This window comes from Lathyrus oleraceus, chromosome 5 (assembly GCF_024323335.1).
Source record: "Lathyrus oleraceus cultivar Zhongwan6 chromosome 5, CAAS_Psat_ZW6_1.0, whole genome shotgun sequence".
NCBI classification, from domain to species: Eukaryota; Viridiplantae; Streptophyta; class Magnoliopsida; order Fabales; family Fabaceae; genus Lathyrus; species Lathyrus oleraceus.
Genome location: NC_066583.1, coordinates 581722801 through 581745165, shown reverse-complemented (window position 1 = coordinate 581745165; position 22365 = coordinate 581722801). Strand labels below are relative to the sequence as shown.

The following is a 22365-nucleotide window of genomic DNA, read 5'->3' as shown; positions in this document are numbered from 1 at the left end:
TGGGCATGATGAAGTCTTCTTCGATCTTGGGGAACAAATTATGGTCCTTGATGGAGCGGTTCAGAATCCTTTCAAACTCTTCCAAAGTGGGAGCCATCTTGAAGTCCGGGAAGATGAAGCAGCGTATCAGAATGTTATAGTACTAAGCCAAGGTAGTGAGGGCCACATAGTCCACACTCTCATTCACCAGGTCCAGAATGTTTCCATAGGCTGCATAGAATTTGTATTTGACAGGGGCTATCTTGGAACCCAGGGCTTTCAAGCTATCCAATCAGGGTTCCTTGTACCTGAAGGAGAATGTGCTTTTTCTGAGAAGAGGATTCATGTTTGCTTTGCAAAAGTCTTCGTAGTTTCCTGCAATAAACACCAGATACTAAGAGTTTTGTTCTTATTGTTTATGCGCATGATGCATGAATGTATGAATGCATGGGTGATTTAGTTCATAAGCATGACTTTCTCAAGTCGAACAAGCAAGCAGGCGTAGTATTACAGGCTCAAGATACGGATGGAGGATAACACTGATTGCTTTCCATAATAGGGATCTCACTGGTTGTAGTCTAGGGTTACAAATAGGGACCACAGAGTCATCGATTCATTAGGCTCTTTGGCGCTTACGGCAAAAGCTTGTTGGTCTTCAACTCCCTCAAATGAGCCTCTTCTGGGTTAGATTTTCATACCGACCCACACGAGAAAAGCTTCTGGGGGACCCGCACTACGCGACCATCGACATCGGGTTCTAGACAAGGGTCTCAAAGTCACGGACCTCCTTGACTGTTTGTCGCTTACGGCAAAAGCTTTCTGGTCGACAACTCCATCAAGAAAATCTACTTTGAATGAGATCTTTGTACCGACCCACGCGAGAAAAGCTTCTCGGGGACCCGTACTACGCGACCATCAATCTTAATAGGCCAAAGGTTCGATGTTCTACAAAGGTCCTTAGAGTCATTGATCTTAATGAAGACATTGATCGCTTATGCCAAAAGCTTGATGGTCGTTAACGTCTCCAAAAGAATCAACTCTAAGCGAGGTTCTCGTATCGACCCTTACGAGAAAATCTTCTCGGTGGCCCATACTACTCAACCTCTCCTATCTCAAGTTTCCACTCTAGACTCGGGTAGAGAGTCTTTCCCATAAGGCTTCTAGCAATCAAAGTGTCGTCCATTCGGTATCATAGAATCATGGAACCACATGTTAGATTACAAAACTTAAAGCGAAAGGCAATAAATAAAATAAGCAATCAAAAGGATAAACATCCACACATGTGAGTAAGCAACCTAGATTAGGCTTTACTTGCTTAGGGAGGTATCCCAGCAGAGTCGCCAGCTGTCACTACGTGAAAAATACAGAGCCACCATCGGTTTTTATTTATTCCAAAGGAAAGGGAAAATATCGAGAAAATCCCAAAGAATGGTCATCGCAACCATGAACAGGTTCAGAAGTCGGTTATGCAAGGGGAAGTTATTAGCACCCCTCACATCCATGGTACTCCATGGGAACCATCTAGGATGTTTGCGCTCAAATGGATGTTGTTTATTGAATGTTTGCTTGCCAAAGATTTGCAAAGTGGAGGTGGATTTTAAATTAGTGTGCTCGCCAAGGATTGGGTCCTCGTGCCTACGTATGCCCACTTGTTGAAGTGGGAAATCAAAGCCTCGTAGTTCGTGGGTTTAAAATGTTTGTTTGTTTTGTTGATTTTATTACGTTGAAAAAGCGTGTTCGATTGCGATGCCCTAAGGCTCAAACAAAAAGTGTGAATGCGTTGAATTGTTTTTAGGTTTTGAGAAAGCGTTATTGATTTCGGATTGCACTAAAGACTATGGATAAAGGTGAATACTTCAAACTACCAAGCCAAACGTCTTATGTTCGAAGCATTCAGAACGAGTGTAGGAAAGCTCCATTCTCATCCCTTCTTTACCACTTAAGGCTCGTGGCATACAGTCCTAATCGTATTTATTGTGTTTTTTTGAATTTGATTTGGAAAAGACCGCTTGACGTTGGATCAAGGGTTTGATTATTGAGTTTGATTTGAAAAAATACCGTTTGACGTTGGATCAAGGGTTTGCTTATGGATTGCGAAATAGTGACCGTTCCTAATGCCTAAGGGATAACTATCAAGCAATAATAAAGAAAGCGAGTAAAAACATACATCCGAAAGGGGATGGGGGTGCATGTAAAGTACAAGGGAGTGCATGAAATAAAAGGTCTCATTGTCAGGTAGCCCAAGAGAAAGCCTTGTGTGTGCAATTGTGTCCTAAACTAGAAAGCACATAAAAGATTACAATTCGCCTTGAGTCTTGAATGCTCCTTCCATGTTCGAGTTGAATATTTGTCTAAGATCTTTTGCGAGGGTCCTAATGAGAAGTCCCTAAGTCCATTCCAATGTCCATTCCATGCTTGGGTTATTTTATTTTTGTATTTTTTAAGTCTAATCCATTTTTAGTCCATTTTAGAATGAGATGAAGAATGATGATACAATATGATAAAAAGGCAGAATAAAAGTAAATAAGGTAAATGAGAAAAATTAAATGTTAGGAGAGAAAATTAAAAGTTAGAAGTTAATTTTAGATGTTAGATCAAAGTAGAAGAGCATTCAAAAAACAATTATCAAAATTCAACTCTAAAACAATTATCAAATCAATTCTAAAATAATTATTAAATCAATTCTAAGACAATTAACAATCAACTCTAAAACAATTAACAAAAATTATCCAAATTCAACAATTAGCACAATTATCCAAATTCTAAACAATTATCAAAATTCAACTCTAAAACCATTAGCAATCTATTCTAAAACAATTAACAAAAATTATCCAAATTCAACAATTAGCACAATTATCCAAATTCTAAACAATTATCAATCAATTAATCCTAAACAATTATCAATCAATTAATCCTAAATAATTATCCTAATTACCTAATTATTTCTAATATTCCTATTCTAATTTTAATCTACCGATATCCTAATTATCTAAGTTGCCACAAAAAAAAAGGAAACTTGTAACAACCCGTATAATATATATCTAGAATTATATCATACAAGTGTTAAATTTTGGTACTGTCACAACATAAGTGCCTAGTGGCATCAATATATATACATGTCCAACTAAAAACATCAATGGAGCATGTAATACAATAATGTCTAAACAATAAAAATCTAAGAACTATGTGCAATATCTTCATTGCACACAACTCCACAGCGGAAGATCATGCTAAACAACATCCCTTGAAACATCCATAAACAGCTTCTCATAGGTTCAACCTGAAAAATAACAACAATGATGGGATGAGATAATAATCTCAGTGAGTTCTCTTATCCTATGGATCCACTCGGCTCTACAGGGTTTCTAATCAATATTCAACTCATATCAAACTCAAGTCAACAAGGGAACGAAGACTTGAGCGATGGGGAAACTATCTTGCAATTGTATGACAACATGCATCTGAGTTCTCATAACTCAACCACGATTATTATTCAGATCACGACGCATCAATTCCCGAACGGACTTACGTCTAAGCCAAGCCCGGTTCATGCATGCTCGTATGATTCGACTTTCACGGTGGAAATCGGGTCCTCTATGAGGCTTAATCCCCAGTTCAAGCGACCGTCACCCGTATGGGACTCTAACCCACCTAGGGTATCTCTCACCGTATGAGACTTCAATCCACCTAGGTGTCCACCTTTCCCCCATGTCCGCCATGGTTGGGGCTCAAACCCAATTGAGGCTCGAATCATTGGTCCCACATCCCAATGCTTACTCATCTAAGCATACCAATAGAGATGTGTACCACCACAGAAAACACATATTCTAAATACATGATCGGTTCCATAATCATTGGTTCCAGGAACCATAACAAATTCATCAATCATAGGTGACTTCATTCACCATGATACACAAATAATAACATGGCATGTTCCATAATCATAGGTGACTTCATTCACCATGATACACAAATAATAACCTGGCATGTTCCATACAATGCGTCTCATTCTCAATCATGGCAACAATTCGTCCGCGACCTCACATAAGCGTCGTACGAATGAATACCGTATTCTCATACATGTATCTCACATGTTCCATAACCTAGATTATCTTTCTAAGTTATTTATCATGTTATCCTCCTAGGTTTCCTCACTCACCTTTGGTAAGGTTTTTAATCATGTTACTTCACCTTCCACATAACAACAATATTTAATTTTTCATCATAATATAATTCATAGCATTTTATAAATCACATAGTATTTTATAATCCTAAGCCAACAATTACTTTCGAGCCAAAAGTCGGAAGGATCCTCGTTACCGCATTACGAAAGACGATCTAGAAATTATTAGAAGTAATTCATATTTAGTTGTACTATTTTCTTAGCCCCTAAGTTTGTTAGAGGGTATTTTAGTATTTTATCCTATTCTAGTAACCCTAGTTTTAGCTTATAAATAGGGTGACAATCATTGTAACTTTTATCATGTTTTTTAGCCATCATTCTCTTAATAGAATATTTTCGTTCATCATTTATTCTACCTTTGCATCAACAATTGGTATCTAGAGCTCCGGTTCAGATTCATTAGGGAAACACGGGAAACACGAGTGAACGTGAGGTCTTGTGTGTTTGATTTTGATTCTTAGATTCATGTTGAATCTTGAACAAAATCTGATCAGAATTTTAATTCTGTGGGTTGGGAAACACTGTGAGAAATCTGAGTGTACTGTGCAAGGTAGAAAGATGAACGGAAACGACAACATGAACACCAAACTTCCAGTATTTGACGGTAAAAACTGGAATCGTTGGATGATCCAAATGCGTGTACTGTTCGGTGCTCAAGATGTTCTAGATCTTGTCACTGATGGTTATGTTCCGGTAGCAGCAGATGCGACGGATGAACAGAAAAACGCGCAGAAGGAAGTAAGGAAGAAGGATCAGAAAGCATTGTTCTTCATTCATCAATGTGTTGATGTAAATGTGTTTGAGAAGATTGCATATTCAACAACAACAAAGGCTGCGTGGGACACACTGGTTAGATGTTATGGTGGTGACGCATTAGTGAAGAAGGTGAAGCTTCAGTCCTTGAGAAAGCAATATGAGAATCTCAACATGAAGAATAATGAGAAAGTTTCTGAATACATCTCCAGAGTGATTCTGATCACTAATGAGATGAAAGCGTGTGGAGAAACTCTTTCTGAAGAAACAATCATGGAGAAGGTATTGAGATCCCTTACCTCTCAATTTGATTACATTGTAGTAGCAATAGAACATTGCAAAGATCTGAGCACCATGAGAATTGAAGAGCTGCAGAGCAGTCTAGAAGCGCAAGAGTTGCGTTTGACTGAAAGAACTTCTGAAAGGGAAGTAGAGCAGCAGGCTCTGAAAGCAACTTTTGATAGGAGGCATCAGAAGCAGTCAGAAGCCAGGAGAAGATCTGATGGTGGTCAGAAGTCAGAAAGCTCAACCTCTGATAGACAAAAGAATGCTCATAAGGGAAAAGAGAAGTATGACAAGAAGAAGATCCAATGTTACTGCTGTAAGAAGTTTGGTCACTTTGCTAGAGACTGTTGGTCAAACAAGGAGAGAAAATCAGAAGAAGCAAATATAGTCAGAAGTTCTGATGACGAATCTGTGCTATTGATGACCTCTGAATCTGATGATATGGATCTGATAGACTGGTGGTATATGGACACTGGCTGTTCAAATCATCTTACTCGAAACAAGAAATGGCTGGTTGACTTTGACTCTGAAAAGAGGACAAAGATCAGATGTGCTGATGACAAATATCTTAATGCAGAAGGTATGGGAAATGTCAGAGTGATTCTGAACAATGGGAAAACAGCATTGATTCAGAACGTGTGGTATGTACCTGGCATCAGAAGCAATCTGATGAGTGTGGGACAATTAATTGAGAAAGGTTTTTCAGTTACCATGAAGGACAATCTTCTGAAGCTGTATGACTGCAATCAGAAGTTGATTATGGAGTCAGAATAGGGAAGGAATAGAACATTCAAGGTGAATGTCAGAACTGCAGACTCAGAATGTCTTAGTGCAACAAGTGCTGAGAAGGAGAGTGAGTTGTGGCACAGAAGATTTGGTCATTTGAATTTTAGAAGCCTAAAACATCTGAATTCAAAGAAGTTGGTACATGGAATTCCTGCAATTAAGAAGCCTGAAAAGTCATGCAAAGTTTGCATGGAAGGAAAACAACCACGATTGCCATTTGCGTCAGAAACTGCTCCAAGAGCAAAACATGCCTTGGGAGTTGTACATTCTGATGTGTGTGGTCCATTTCCAGTAGCATCGATTGGAGGGAATAAATACTTTGTGTTATTTGTTGATGAATTCACAAGAATGACATGGGTATCCCTTATTAAGTTTAAACACGAGGTGTTTGATGAATTCAAGAAGTTCAGAATGAAGGCTGAGAATCAAAGTGGTCAGAAGTTGAAGATTCTTAGAACTGACGGTGGAGGTGAGTATAACTCCAAAGAGTTCCAGAAGTTCTGTGAGGAGAATGGAATTGAGCATGAGGTTACTGCTCCTTATACCCCTCAACACAATGGTCTTGCTGAAAGAAGAAACCGCACTTTGCTTGATATGGTGAGAAACATGCTAAAGGAGAAGAAGCTTCCTCAGAAGCTCTGGGGAGAAGCTGTTGCCACTGCAACGTATGTACTCAACCGATGTCCTACGAAGAAGTTGAAGGAAATAGTTCCAATACAGAAGTGGACTGGAGATAAGCAAAGTGTTAGTCATCTGAAGGTGTTTGGTTCTGTTTGCTATAAACATGTCCCAGAAGCCAGAAGACAGAAGCTGAATGATAGAAGCAAAGTGATGATTCTGTAGGGTACCACAGTACAGGTGCATACAAGCTCTATTGTCCAGAAACCAATAAAATTGAATTCATCAGAGATGTGATTGTGAAGGAATCAGAATTTTGGAATTGGGATAAGTCTCAATCTGATTCTGATGTTAGAACTTCTGAAGAAAGGTCAGAGTTAAGAATTTCTGAAGTTGGAGTAAACTCTGACGTTGATTCTGATTCTGATAGTGATTCTGACTCTGGAGAAGACTCAGAAGATGAAGGTGACTCTGATGATCCAGACTCTGATGACCCAGACTCTGATGGTAATCCAGATTCTGGTGGCAATTCAGACTCTGGAAATATGCCAGCCCTTGAAGATGGTCAAAGCTCTGGAGGAAGTCAACCATCTGAAGCTAGAAACTCTGAAGCTCAAGACTCTGAACAAGTTCAGAGACCACAAAGAATCAGAAACATCCCCAGAAGATATGCAGAATTTGACATGCTGCGAGACACTGAAGTAGACTCTGAAGGAGAAGTTATTCAGTGTGCCATGTTAGTAGACTCTGAACCCATAAGTACAGAAGAGGCTCTTAAGCAGAAGCTCTGGCTGAAGGCCATGAAAGAAGAACTTGATGCTATAGAGAGAAACAAGACTTGGAAGCTGACAGAACTTCCAAAAGAAAAGAAAGCCATCAGCGTCAGATGAGTTTTCAAGCAGAAGTTAAAGCCAGATGGTTCAATTGGCAAACATAAAGCAAGGTTGGTAGCCAGAGGATTTCTACAGAAACCTGGGCTGGATTACTCTGAAGTGTTTGCACCTGTAGCAAGACATGAAACAATCAGAATGGTGATTGCAATAGCTGCTAACAGGAATTGGCCTCTGATGCATTTAGATGTAAAATCTGCATTTCTGAACGGTCCATTAGAAGAAGAAGTTTACGTGTCACAACCTCCTGGATTTGTGAAAAAGAATCAGGAAGGGATGGTGTACATATTATACAAAGCTCTATATGGATTGAAACAAGCACCCAGAGCTTGGAATCAGAAGATTGATTCTTTTTCAAGAAGCAAGGCTTTCAGAAATGTGAGATGGAGTACGGTGTCTATGTTCAGCATACTTCTGAAGGAAATATGACTCTGGTATGTTTATATGTTGATGATATACTGCTGACTGGAAGTTCTGAACAAGAGATAGCCAAGTTCAAGAAAGTTCTGATGAATGAATTCGAAATGACTGATCTAGGCAAAATGACATACTTTCTAGGGATGAAGTTCAGATACTCTGAGAAAGGTATTATTTTGCATCAGCTCAAGTATGAATTAGAACTTCTGAAGAGATTTGATCTGAAGGATTGTAAGATTGCTGTCACACCTTCTGATACAAATCAGAAACTGGATTCTGACTCTGATGGAAAGGATGTGGACGCTACAACCTTCAAACAGTTGGTTGGTTCTCTGAGGTATTTGTGCAATACCAGACCTGATATTTGCTATTCAGTTGGGATGGTTAGTAGGTTCATGAGTAAACCTAAGTGGTCCCATTACCAAGCTGCTGTCAGAATTCTGAGGTATATCAAGGGAACTCTGAAGTATGGAGTATTATTTTCTTCTGGAAGAAAGGATGAGTCAGAACTTCTGAGTTATTCAGATTCTGATTGGTGTGGAGACAGAGTTGACAGAAGAAGTACGTCTGGGTACTTATTCAAATTTCTGGGAGGTCCCATTTCTTGGTGTTCCAAGAAGCAACCTGTTGTGGCGTTGTCAACTTGTGAAGCTGAATACATTGCAGGTGCTGTTACTGCATGCCAAGCTGTGTGGATTCTGTATCTATTACAGGATCTGAAGATTAAAGTAAACAAACCTCTGAAGCTGATGATTGACAACAAGTCTGCAATCAATCTTGCCAGAAACCCAGTGTTGCATGGGAGAAGCAAGCACATTGAGACCAAGTATCATTTTCTGAGACATCAAGTTCAGAGGGGAGTGTTAGAAGTTGTACACTGCAGCACTCAGAAACAGTTGGCAGATGTTCTGACGAAAGCTATCAAGACTGATCAATTTCTCAGATTAAGGGATGAAATTGGTGTTACAAGTTTTGATAGAATATGAATTAAGGGATGGTATTAGAAGTAATTCACATTTAGTTGTACTATTTTCTTAGCCCCTAAGTTTGTTAGAGGGTATTTTAGTATTTTATCCTATTCTAGTAACCCTAGTTTTAGCTTATAAATAGGGTGACAATCATTGTAACTTTTATCATATTTTTTAGCCGTCATTCTCTTAATAGAATATTTCCGTTCATCATTTATTCTACCTTTGCACCAACAGAAATAATCCTAAGAAAACATAAGAGGAAATGACTTACCAATGAATACGAGAGGATCCTGTTAGCGCCGATGATGAGGATATAGGAATCCCAACGAAACCTTCATCTTCTCGTTATGGTGTTCTTCTGAGCTCTTGCCTTCCCCGATGACTCTCGGCGCAGCGAAAAGGTTAGTGATGACCGAAACAGAAATCAGGTTACCGACTCGAACTTTTTGCTCCTCTTCGCAATAATCTTCTACTTCTTTCTCAAGTTCGTGTGTTGAATCTGTCGCTGTTTTCTTTGGTGAATTTGTTAACAAATGTGCGTTTGTTGCTATCTCTTCGTACGTGTTGTGTTTAGCTACCACAGTAATTCGGGATTTGTGTTGCCTTTTCCGTGGGAAGGACGAACAAACCAAAAAAAAATCTGAAATCTCCAAACTGAAAATGGAAGAACATCGAAGCTGCTAAAGATGAGTCTACAGGACGTTTGGTTTGGGCGGGTGAGATTGGCTCAGTTTGCAGATTGAGGGGGGAGTTATGGAAGATTGAAGAAGTGGTTTGTTATTGGTGGTGGTTATGAAGGAGGAGAAGAAGTTTGTTACGGTTGAGGAGAAGGTGGTGGAAGATTCGGTTAGAGGAGTTTTTTTTCGGTGAAAAGAAAAAATGGAAGAGAGCTATAAAAAGCCATCGTAATCTCCTATTTATACTCCTTGAAGAAATGAAGTTTGGGGTGAGTTTTTGTTATGCGTTTTGGTCTTTCTGTTGCCGCTTCGCAGCTTGCTGCGTTTTGAATGTCCTTTAGCTGGTTGAAGCTCGTACACCTGCGTTTTGTTATGTAGCTGGCTTGTCGTTTGCAGTTCCTGTAGTTACTGTCGTTTATTCACCCGCGGTTTCATCTTCCCATGTGTTGTTTTAGTGTAGCTGGTGTTGATGGCTTATGCAGCTTGCCGCACCTGTGTTTTTGCTGAATTATTTAATTTTCTGCTATGCTGATGTACTTTGATTGCAGCTTTTTGTGGTTCATGCTTGTGGCTTGAGTCGCAGCTCCATGGCTTGCGCGTTTCGCCTTGAGCTACTGTACTGCGTTTGGCTTGGCTTCAACTTGCGTTTTGACACTAGCTTGGATTGTTGCAGCTTTTGCGCTTTCATTTAGCCGTTTGTGCGCATGACTTTGCAGCTTATAGTACTGCTTGTTGTTGCGTTTTGTTGTAGCAGTGTTTTGCTATTGTGTATTGCATTTCAGCTTGCTTTCGTCTTTTCCAATTTCCCTTTTTAATGGATATGTAAATGGATTATATGGATTAAACTTGGAAAATATGGATTAAATGGATTTTGATTTTTAGAACCTGGATATTGGAAATGAATAATGAAATTGGTTAATTGGATATTATGGATTAATTGGGATTTGGATATTTAATTAGATTGGATAAAATGGATAAATGGGCTTAACAAAAAAAAGAAGAATGGGCTTATTTAAAAAACAAGAAAATGTCCCAAAGGCGAAAAAAGAAGAAAGAAAATTTCACAAATTAAATTGAATTCTAAAATCGATTTGAAATTGAAAAAAGACTAATGATTCTTGAAGTTAATCAAAAACTCAAAAAATCAATTCTAACCTCAAGAATCAATTTCGAAAGTTCGAGTCGGTAACCTGATTTCTGTTTCGGTCATCACTAACCTTTTCGCTGCGCCGAGAGTCGTCGGGGAAGGCAAGAGCTCAGAAGAACACCATAACGAGAAGATGAAGGTTTCGTTGGGATTCCTATATCCTCATCATCGGCGCTAACAGGATCCTCTCGTATTCATTGGTAAGTCATTTCCTCTCATGTTTTCTTAGGATTATTTCTAGATCGTCTTTCGTAATGCGGTAACGAGGATCCTTCCGACTTTTGGCTCGAAAGTAATTGTTGGCTTAAAATCAATTTGGAAAAGGGTTACGCCACTATGATAAAATGATGAATGTATATGCAACGGATAGATGAATCCCAATAGATTGAACCACAATCAAATGAATGAATGAGTATCGACCCAATTATGCACCAGAAACACCTGACAAAGAACCAAATGGACAATCAATAATGGTCATGGATCAGGACTCAGATGAGATATAAAACCAAATGGCCACCTGATTAACAAAACATGTGGCAAGTCCTGATGATCAGGGCATGATCATGCTGATCAAATGCCTCAGAACCAAGCAGTTTACCAAACAAATGAGGTTATCCACCAATGCTATTCACCAAGGGATTAGGGTTAGATTGCCTGATCCTCCTCAAATTATGGATGAACCAAAATATCCACCAGGTGCAAGCATCAAGCCACGAATTCAAATCACTTGTATCCTTGTGTTGAACCATGCTTATGCAAATGAGATGAATGCTTATGATGATATGAAAATGGTTGGGGTTAGTGACCTATATGATTATGTGAAAGGTAGGGCGAATTTTGGGGTATGATATTAGCATCCCATGAAAATGAGATGACTTTCAAGTACAAGATTCCGAAAAGAAAAAGATAAAATAGATTAAGCCATATCTCGTCCATGAGATAGAACCCAAAGCGATTGATAGATCACTTGAATCTGTAGCTAAACTAATGTAACCTTGAGCCGCACAATAAAATTGGAAGTGGTGTTGTAACTTGTTGCTACATGGAATTCATTGTTGTAAATAAAAAACATTTGCTTTACATTAATCCCACATAGAAGAATAGTAAATTATAGTGTTATTAATCAATGATTCTTCAGGAAGAAATGAGATATGACGAGTGGTCTAGTCTCGCATTAAATCTGCGAGTTAGGTGTCTGCCCCAAGCCTGGTTACGACAATTGGGCACTCTTCTTTGACCAATCTGATCTCTATAGTCCAAACCTAAAGGAGGTAATTCTAGTTATAAAATGTTTTGTTACTTTTGAATTTAATTTTATGTAGTTTATTCCATGTGTTTATTTTCTTTTTAAATATTTTTAAAATTTATTGTAAATGTTAAAAAAATGTCAAACTTTTTGCATGACAAATTTACTATTTAATATATATAAAAAATAAATAAGCACCAAAATTTGGATATTTAGAAAACTAATTGTTTTCTTATTATTTTAAACCTTGATCTACTCGAATGATTTTAATATTCATGTCCAATTGATTTTGTTCTTAATTTTAAATTTCTTGAACTTTTAAAAGGATTTAGATTTATGTATCATTAAATACACATACCCATATCTACTATAATCATCAATAAATATGATGAAGTAACAAATACCTCTAATGCCTAATGTATTTCAATGATTCACATACATCAATATATACAAACATGTTGGTCCACCCATATGTAAAACACCCTTATGTTTATCTTAAAAATGAGGAGCCATTAATTTAAAGATATTTGAAGATTAAATTTAATACATAACATAAGATTAAATGATATTTGAGTTTCTATAAAATTTACATTTACTTACGTTTATTATCCATAAGTTTTATTTCTTATAACATCCCAAGAAAATGAGACGACATTCGAGTACAAGATTCAGAAAAGAAAAAGATAAAATACATTAACCTAAATCTCGTTGATTAGATAGAACCAAAAGCGATTCATAGATCCCTTGAATCTGCAGCTAAACTAATACAACATTGAGCTGCACGACAAAATTGGAAGTGGTGTTGTAACTTGTTGCTACATGGAATTGAGTGTTGTAAACAAAAAACATGTGCTTTATATTAGTTTCGCATCGAAGATCGAGAGATATAGAAATACATGACCCCTATAAGAATAGTATATTATAGTGTTATTAATCAATGATTCTTCAGGCAGTAATGAGATATGATGAGTGGTCTAGTCTCGCTTTACATATGCGACTTGGGTGTCTGGCCCAAGTCTGGTTACGACAATTGGGCACTCTCCTTTGACCAATTGATCTCTAAAGCCCAAACCTAAAAGGGGTAAATCTAGTTATAAAATATTTTGTTACTTTTGAATTTAATTTTATGTAATTAATTCCATGTGTTTATTTTCTTATTAAATTATTTTTAAATTTATTGTAAATGTTAAAAAATGCCAAATTTTTACATGACAAATTTACTTGTTTCATATAAAAAAAATTAATCAACACCAAAAATTGGATATTTAGAGAGTTAAACTATTTTTTAAATATTCACCACCTTGATCAGCTCGAATGATTTGAATATTTATGTCCAATTGATTTTTTTCTTCATTTTAAATTTCTTGAACTTTTCAAAGGATTTAGATTTGTGTATCATTAAATACGCATGACTATATCTACTATAAACATCGATAAATATGATGAATTACTAAATACCTCTTATGCCTAATGTATTCAATGATTCACATACAACAGTATATATGGACATGTCGGTCTATCCATATGTAAAACACCCTTATCTCTATCTTCAAAATAGGAGACATTAATATAAAGATATTTGAAGAATAAATTTAATACATAACATAAGATTAAATGATATTTTAGTTTCTTTAAAACTTACATCTATTTAATCTTGTTCTCCATAAGTTTTATTTCTTATAACATCCCATGAAAGTGAGATGACTTTCGAGTACAAGATTCAGAAAAGAAAAAGATAAAAAATAGATAAAGCCAACTCTCGTCCATGAGATAGAACCCAAAGCGGTTGATAGATCACTTGAATCTGCAGCTAAACTAATGCATTATTGAACCGCACAATAAAATTGGAAGTGGTGTTGTCACTTGTTGCTACATGGAATTCAGTGTTGTAAACAAAAAAAAATTGCTTTATATTAGTCCCACATCGAAGAATAGTATATTATAGTGTTATTAATCTATGATTCTTCAGACAATAATGAGATATGATGAGTGGTCTAGTCTCGCATAAAATATGCAAGTTGGGTGTCTGCCCCAAGCCTGATACGACAATTGGGCACTCTCCGTTGACCAATTTGATCTCTATAGTCCAAATCTAAAGGGGGTAAATCTAGTTGTCAAATGTTGTCTTACTTTTGAATTTAATTTTATGTAATTTATTCCATGTGTTTATTTTCTTTTTAAATATGTTTAAAATTTATTGTAAATGTTAAAAAAATGCCAAACTTTTTACATGACAAATTTACTATTTAAGATTTAAAAAAAAATTAATAAGCACCAAAAATTGGATATTAAGAAAACTATTTTTTTTTAATATTCACCACCTTGATCTGCTCGAATGATTTTAATATTCATGTCCAATTGATTTTGTTCTTAATTTTAAATTTCTTGAACTTTTAAAAGGATTTAGATTTGTGTATCATTAAATACACATAACGATATCTACTATAATCATCAATAAATATGATGAAGTAATAAATACCTCTAATGCCTAATGTATTTCAATGATTCACATACATCAGGTCCACCCATATGTAAAACACCCTTTTGTCTATCTTAAAAATGAGGAGCCATTAATTTAAAGATATTTGAAGATTAAATTTAACATATAACATAAGATTAAATGATATTTGGGTTTCTATAAATTTACATTTACTTAAGTTTATTATCCATAAGTTTTATTTCTTATAACCTCCCAAGAAAATGAGAGACATTTGAGTACAAGATTCAGAAAAGAAAAGATAAAATACATTAACCTAAATATCGTTGATTAGATAGAACCAAAAGCGATTGATAGATCCCTTGAATCTGCAGCTAAACTAATACAACATTGAGCTGCACGACAAAATTGGAAGTGGTGTTGTAACTTGTTGCTACATGGAATTGAGTGTTGTAAACAAAAAACATGTGCTTTATATTAGTCTCGCATCGAAGATCGGGAGATATAGAAATACATGACCCCTATAAGAATAGTATATTATAGTGTTATTAATCAATGATTCTTCAGGCATTATGAGATATGATGAGTGGTCTAGTCTCGCTTTACATATGCGACTCGGGTGTCTGGCCCAAGCCTGGTTACGACAATTAGGCACTCTCCTTTGACCAATTGATCTCTATAGCCCAAACCTAAAAGGGGTAAATCTAGTTATAAAATATTTTGTTACTTTTGAATTTAGTTTTATGTAATTAATTCCATGTGTTTATTTTCTTATTAAATTATTTTAAATTTATTGTAAATGTTAGAAAATGCCAAATTTTTACATGACAAATTTACTTGTTTAATATAAAAAAAATTAATCAACACCAAAAATTGGATATTTAGAGAGCTAAACTATTTTTTAAATATTCACCACCTTGATCAGCTCGAATGATTTGAATATTTATGTCCAATTGATTTTTTTCTTCATTTTAAATTTCTTGAACTTTTCAAAGGATTTAGATTTGTGTATCATTAAATACGCATGACTATATCTACTATAATCATCAATAAATATGATGAAGTACTAAATACCTCTTATGCCTAATGTATTCAATGATTCACATGCATCAGTATATCTGGACATGTCGGTCCATCCATATGTAAAACACCCTTATCTCTATCTTCAAAACAGGAGACATTAATTTAAAATATTTGAAGAATAAATTTAATACATAACATAAGATTAAATGATATTTTTGTTTCTCTAAAATTTACATCTATTTAAGCTTATTCTCCATAAGTTTTATTTCTTATAACATCCCATGAAAATGAGATGGCTTTCGAGTACAAGATTCAGAAAAGAAAAAGATAAAATACATTAAGGCAAATCTCGTCCATGAGATAGAACCCAAAGCGGTTGGTAGATCACTTGAATCTGCAGCTAAACTAATGCAACATTGAACCGCACATTAAAATTGGAAGTGGTGTTGTCACTTGCTGCTACATGGAATTCAGTGTTGTAAACAAAAAAAAATTGCTTTATATTAGTCCCACAACGAAGCATAGTAGATTATAGTGTTACTATTCAATGATTCTTCAGGCAGTAATGAGATATGATGAGTGGTCTAGTCTCACATTAAATATGTGAGTTGGGTGTCTGCCCCAAGCCTGATACGACAATTGGGCACTCTCCGTTGACCAATCTGATCTCTATAGTCCAAACCTAAAGGGTGTAATTCTAGTTATCAAATGTTTTGTTACTTTTGAATTTAATTTTATGTAATTTATTCCATGTTCTTATTTTCTTTTTAAATATGTTTAAATTTATTGTAAATGTTAAAAAAAATACCAAACTTTTTGCATGACAAATTTACTATTCAATATATATAAAAAATTAATAAGCACCAAAAATTGGATATTTAGAAAACTAAATTTTTTTATTATTATTTTAAACCTTGATCTGCTCGAATGATTTTAATATTCATGTCCAATTGATTTTCTTCTTAATTTTAAATTTCTTGAACTTTTAAAAGGATTTAGATTTGTGTATCATTAAATACACATAACCGTATCTACTATAATCATCAATAAATATGATGAAGTAATAAATACCTCTAATGCGTAATGTATTTCAATGATTCACATACATCAATATATACAGACATGTTGGTCCACCCATTTGTAAAACACCCCTATGTCTATCTTAAAAATGAGGAGCCATTAATTTAAAGATATTTGAAGATTAAATTTAATACATAACATAAGATTAAATGATATTTTAGTTTCTATAAAATCTACATTTACATAAGTTTATTACCCAAAAGTTTTATTTCTGATAACATCCCATGAAAATGAGACGGCATTCGAGTACAAGATTTAGAAAAGAAAAAGATAAAATACATTAAGCCAAATCTCGTCCATGAGATAAAACCCAAAGCGATTGATAGATCCCTTGAATTTGCAGCTAAACTAATACAACATTGAGCTGCACAACAAAATTGGAAGTGGTGATGTAACTTGTTGTTACATGGAATTCAGTGTTGTAAACAAAAAACATTTGTTTTATATAAGTCCCACATCGAAGATCTGTAGATATAGAAATACATGACCACTATAAGAAGAGTAGATTATAGTGTTATTAATCAATGATTCTTCAGGCAGTAATGAGATATGATGAGTGGTCTAGTCTCGCTTTACATATGCGACTTGGGTGTCTGCCCCTAGCCTGGTTACGAAAATTGGGCACTCTACTTTGACCAATTTGATCTCTATAGCCCAAACCTAAAGGGGGTAGATCTAGTTATAAAACATTTTCTTACTTTTGAATTTAGTTTTATGTAATTTACTCCACGTGTTTATTTTCTTATTAAATAATATTTAAATTTATCGTAAATGTTAAAAAAATGCAAAATTTTTACATGTTAAATATACTTGTTTAATATAAAAAAATTAATCAACACCAAAAATGGGATATTTAGAGAGCCAATTTATTTTTTAAATATTCACCACCTTGATCAGCTCGAATGATTTGAATATTTATGTCTAATTGATTTTTTTCTTCATTTTAAATTTCTTGAACTTTTCAAAGGATTTAGATTTGTGTATCATTAAATACGCATGAGTATGTCTACTATAATCATCAATAAATATGATGAAGTACTAAATACCTCTTATGCCTAATGTATTCAATGATTCACATACATCAGTATATATAGACATGTCGGTCCATCCATATGTAAAACACCCTTATCTCTATCTTCAAAACAAGAGACATTAATTTAAAGATATTTGAAGAATAAATTTAATACATAACATAAGATTAAATGATATTTTTGTTTCTCTAAAATTTACATCTATTTAAGCTTATTCTCCATAAGTTTTATTTCTTATAACATCCCATGAAAATGAGATGGCTTTCGAGTACAAGATTCAGAAAAGAAAAAGATAAAATACATTCAGGCAAATCTCGTCCATGAGATAGAACCCAAAGCGGTTGGTAGATCACTTGAATCTGCAGCTAAACTAATGCAACATTGAACCACACAGTAAAATTGGAGGTGGTGTTGTCACTTGCTGCTACATGGAATTCAGTGTTGTAAACAAACAAAAATTGCTTTATATTAGTCCCACAACGAAGCATAGTAGATTATAGTGTTATTATTCAATGATTCTTCAGGCAGTAATGAGATATGATGAGTGGTCTAGTCTCACATTAAATATGTGAGTTGGGTGTCTGCCCCAAGCCTGATACGACAATTGGGCACTCTCCGTTGACCAATCTGATCTCTATAGTCCAAACCTAAAGGGGGTAATTCTAGTTATCAAATGTTTTGTTACTTTTGAATTTAATTTTATGTAATTTATTCCATGTGCTTATTTTCTTTTTAAATATGTTTAAAATTTATTGTAAATGTTAAAAAAAATACCAAACTTTTTGCATGACAAATTTACTATTTAATATATATAAAAAATTAATAAGCACCAAAAATTGGATATTTAGAAAACTAAATTTTTTTATTATTATTTTAAACCTTGATCTGCTCGAATGATTTTCATATTCATGTCCAATTGATTTTCTTCTTAATTTTAAATTTCTTGAACTTTTAAAAGGATTTAGATTTGTGTATCATTAAATACACATAACCGTATCTACTATAATCATCAATAAATATGATGAAGTAATAAATACCTCTAATGCGTAATGTATTTCAATGATTCACATACATCAATATATACAGACATGTTGGTCCACCCATTTGTAAAACACCCCTATGTCTATCTTAAAAATGAGGAGCCATTAATTTAAAGATATTTGAAGATTAAATTTAATACATAACATAAGATTAAATGATATTTTAGTTTCTATAAAATCTACATTTACTTAAGTTTATTATCCAAAAGTTTTATTTCTGATAACATCCCATGAAAATGAGACGGCATTCGAGAACAAGATTCAGAAAAGAAAAAGATAAAATACATTAAGCCAAATCTCGTCCATGAGATAAAACCCAAAGCGATTGATAGATCCCTTGAATCTGCAGCTAAACTAATACAACATTGAGCTGCACAACAAAATTGGAAGTGGTGTTGTAACTTGTTGTTACATGGAATTCAGTGTTGTAAACAAAAAACATTTGCTTTATATTAGTCCCACATCGAAGATCTGTAGATATAGAAATACATGACCGCTATAAGAAGAGTAGATTATAGTGTTATTAATCAATGATTCTTCAGGCAGTAATGAGATATGATGAGTGGTCTAGTCTCGCTTTACATATGCGACTTGGGTGTCTTCCCCAAGCCTGGTTACGAAAATTGGGCACTCTACTTTGACCAATTTGATCTCTATAGCCCAAACCTAAAAGGGGGAAGATCTAGTTATAAAACATTTTCTTACTTTTGAATTTAGTTTTATGTAATTTATTCCACGTGTTTATTTTCTTATTAAATAATTTTTAAATTTATCGTAAATGTTAAAAAAATGCCAAATTTTTACACGTTAAATATACTTGTTTAATATAAAAAAATTAATCAACACCAAAAATGGGATATTTAGAGAGCCAAACTATTTTTTAAATATTCACCACCTTGATCAGCTCGAATGATTTGAATATTTATGTCTAATTGATTTTTTTCTTTATTTTAAATTTCTTGAACTTTTCAAAGGATTTAGATTTGTGTATCATTAAATACGCATGACTATGTCTACTATAATCATCAATAAATATGATGAAGTACTAAATACCTCTTATGCCTAATGTATTCAATGATTCACATACATCAGTATATATAGACATGTCGGTCCATCCATATGTAAAACACCCTTATCTCTATCTTCAAAACAAGAGACATTAATTTAAAGATATTTGAAGAATAAATTTAATACATAACATAAGATTAAATGATATTTTTGTTTCTCTAAAATTTACATCTATTTAAGCTTATTCTCCATAAGTTTTATTTCTTATAACATACCATGAAAATGAGATGGCTTTCGAGTACAAGATTCAGAAAAGAAAAAGATAAAATACATTAAGGCAAATCTCGTCCATGAGATAGAACCCAAAGCGGTTGGTAGATCATTTGAATCTGCAGCTAAACTAATGCAACATTGAACAGCACAGTAAAATCGGAAGTGGTGTTGTCACTTGCTGCTACATGGAATTCAGTGTTGTAAACAAAAAAAAATTGCTTTATATTAGTCCCACAACGAAGCATAGTAGATTATAGTGTTATTATTCAATGATTCTTCAGGCAGTAATAAGATATGATGAGTGGTCTAGTCTCACATTAAATATGTGAGTTGGGTGTCTGCCCCAAGCCTGATACGACAATTGGGCACTCTCCGTTGACCAATCTGATCTCTATAGTCCAAACCTAAAGGGGGTAATTCTAGTTATCAAATGTTTTGTTACTTTTGAATTTAATTTTATGTAATTTATTCCATGTGCTTATTTTCTTTTTAAATATGTTTAAAATTTATTATAAATGTTAAAAAAAATACCAAACTTTTTGCATGACAAATTTACTATTTAATATATAAAAAAAATTAATAAGCACCAAAAATTGGATATTTAGAAAACTAAATTTTTTTATTATTATTTTAAACCTTGATCTGCTCGAATGATTTTCATATTCATGTCCAATTGATTTTCTTCTTAATTTTAAATTTCTTGAACTTTTAAAAGGATTTAGATTTGTGTATCATTAAATACACATAACCGTATCTACTATAATCATCAATAAATATGATGAAGTAATAAATACCTCTAATGCGTAATGTATTTCAATGATTCACATACATCAATATATACAGACATGTTGGTCCACCCATTTGTAAAACACCCCTATGTCTATCTTAAAAATGAGGAGCCATTAATTTAAAGATATTTGAAGATTAAATTTAATACATAACATAAGATTAAATGATATTTTAGTTTCTATAAAATCTACATTTACTTAACTTTATTATCCAAAAGTTTTATTTCTGATAACATCCCATGAAAATGAGACGGCATTCGAGTACAAGATTCAGAAAAGAAAAAGATAAAATACATTAAGCCAAATCTCGTCCATGAGATAAAACCCAAAGCGATTGATAGATCCCTTGAATCTGCAGCTAAACTAATACAACATTGAGCTGCACAACAAAATTGGAAGTGGTGTTGTAACTTGTTGTTACATGGAATTCAGTGTTGTAAACAAAAAACATTTGCTTTATATTAGTCCCACATCGAAGATCTGTAGATATAGAAATACATGACCGCTATAAGAAGAGTAGATTATAGTGTTATTACTCAATGATTCTTCAGGCAGTAATGAGATATGATGAGTGGTCTAGTCTCGCTTTACATATGCGACTTGGGTGTCTTCCCCAAGCCTGGTTACGAAAATTGGGCACTCTACTTTGACCAATTTGATCTCTATAGCCCAAACCTAAAGGGGGTAGATCTAGTTATAAAACATTTTCTTACTTTTGAATTTAGTTTTATGTAATTTATTCCACGTGTTTATTTTCTTATTAAATAATTTTTAAATTTATCGTAAATGTTAAAAAAATGCCAAATTTTTACACGTTAAATATACTTGTTTAATATAAAAAAATTAATCAACACCAAAAATGGGATATTTAGAGAGCCAAACTATTTTTTAAATATTCACCACCTTGATCAGCTCGAATGATTTGAATATTTATGTCTAATTGATTTTTTTCTTTATTTTAAATTTCTTGAACTTTTCAAAGGATTTAGATTTGTGTATCATTAAATACGCATGACTATGTCTACTATAATCATCAATAAATATGATGAAGTACTAAATACCTCTTATGCCTAATGTATTCAATGATTCACATACATCAGTATATATAGACATGTCGGTCCATCCATATGTAAAACACCCTTATCTCTATCTTCAAAACAAGAGACATTAATTTAAAGATATTTGAAGAATAAATTTAATACATAACATAAGATTAAATGATATTTTTGTTTCTCTAAAATTTACATCTATTTAAGCTTATTCTCCATAAGTTTTATTTCTTATAACATACCATGAAAATGAGATGGCTTTCGAGTACAAGATTCAGAAAAGAAAAAGATAAAATACATTAAGGCAAATCTCGTCCATGAGATAGAACCCAAAGCGGTTGGTAGATCATTTGAATCTGCAGCTAAACTAATGCAACATTGAACAGCACAGTAAAATCGGAAGTGGTGTTGTCACTTGCTGCTACATGGAATTCAGTGTTGTAAACAAAAAAAAATTGCTTTATATTAGTCCCACAACGAAGCATAGTAGATTATAGTGTTATTATTCAATGATTCTTCAGGCAGTAATAAGATATGATGAGTGGTCTAGTCTCACATTAAATATGTGAGTTGGGTGTCTGCCCCAAGCCTGATACGACAATTGGGCACTCTCCGTTGACCAATCTGATCTCTATAGTCCAAACCTAAAGGGGGTAATTCTAGTTATCAAATGTTTTGTTACTT

At 34.1% G+C, this 22365-nt stretch overlaps 11 non-coding genes across 11 annotated transcripts; all 11 read left to right on the top strand.

The window, feature by feature from the left end:
• The first annotated feature begins 11852 nt into the window (after window positions 1-11852).
• LOC127089775 (small nucleolar RNA Z279/snoR105/snoR108) lies at window positions 11853-11956 on the top strand. The gene has a single exon (XR_007791329.1). It is a non-coding gene; the product is annotated as a small nucleolar RNA Z279/snoR105/snoR108 (small nucleolar RNA).
• Window positions 11957-12909: 953 nt separating this feature from the next.
• LOC127089803 (small nucleolar RNA Z279/snoR105/snoR108) lies at window positions 12910-13012 on the top strand. Its single transcript, XR_007791357.1, has one exon. It is a non-coding gene; the product is annotated as a small nucleolar RNA Z279/snoR105/snoR108 (small nucleolar RNA).
• Window positions 13013-13929: 917 nt separating this feature from the next.
• Window positions 13930-14032, top strand: LOC127089873 (small nucleolar RNA Z279/snoR105/snoR108). The gene has a single exon (XR_007791424.1). It is a non-coding gene; the product is annotated as a small nucleolar RNA Z279/snoR105/snoR108 (small nucleolar RNA).
• A 931-nt stretch (window positions 14033-14963) lies between these two features.
• On the top strand, window positions 14964-15066 carry LOC127089805 (small nucleolar RNA Z279/snoR105/snoR108). Its single transcript, XR_007791359.1, has one exon. It is a non-coding gene; the product is annotated as a small nucleolar RNA Z279/snoR105/snoR108 (small nucleolar RNA).
• Window positions 15067-15979: 913 nt separating this feature from the next.
• Window positions 15980-16082, top strand: LOC127089820 (small nucleolar RNA Z279/snoR105/snoR108). Its single transcript, XR_007791373.1, has one exon. It is a non-coding gene; the product is annotated as a small nucleolar RNA Z279/snoR105/snoR108 (small nucleolar RNA).
• Window positions 16083-17036: 954 nt separating this feature from the next.
• On the top strand, window positions 17037-17140 carry LOC127089842 (small nucleolar RNA Z279/snoR105/snoR108). The gene has a single exon (XR_007791394.1). It is a non-coding gene; the product is annotated as a small nucleolar RNA Z279/snoR105/snoR108 (small nucleolar RNA).
• Window positions 17141-18055: 915 nt separating this feature from the next.
• On the top strand, window positions 18056-18158 carry LOC127089819 (small nucleolar RNA Z279/snoR105/snoR108). Its single transcript, XR_007791372.1, has one exon. It is a non-coding gene; the product is annotated as a small nucleolar RNA Z279/snoR105/snoR108 (small nucleolar RNA).
• A 955-nt stretch (window positions 18159-19113) lies between these two features.
• Window positions 19114-19217, top strand: LOC127089836 (small nucleolar RNA Z279/snoR105/snoR108). The gene has a single exon (XR_007791388.1). It is a non-coding gene; the product is annotated as a small nucleolar RNA Z279/snoR105/snoR108 (small nucleolar RNA).
• A 916-nt stretch (window positions 19218-20133) lies between these two features.
• On the top strand, window positions 20134-20236 carry LOC127089872 (small nucleolar RNA Z279/snoR105/snoR108). The gene has a single exon (XR_007791423.1). It is a non-coding gene; the product is annotated as a small nucleolar RNA Z279/snoR105/snoR108 (small nucleolar RNA).
• Window positions 20237-21191: 955 nt separating this feature from the next.
• Window positions 21192-21295, top strand: LOC127089835 (small nucleolar RNA Z279/snoR105/snoR108). Its single transcript, XR_007791387.1, has one exon. It is a non-coding gene; the product is annotated as a small nucleolar RNA Z279/snoR105/snoR108 (small nucleolar RNA).
• A 915-nt stretch (window positions 21296-22210) lies between these two features.
• On the top strand, window positions 22211-22313 carry LOC127089871 (small nucleolar RNA Z279/snoR105/snoR108). The gene has a single exon (XR_007791422.1). It is a non-coding gene; the product is annotated as a small nucleolar RNA Z279/snoR105/snoR108 (small nucleolar RNA).
• Window positions 22314-22365: the final 52 nt, after the last annotated feature.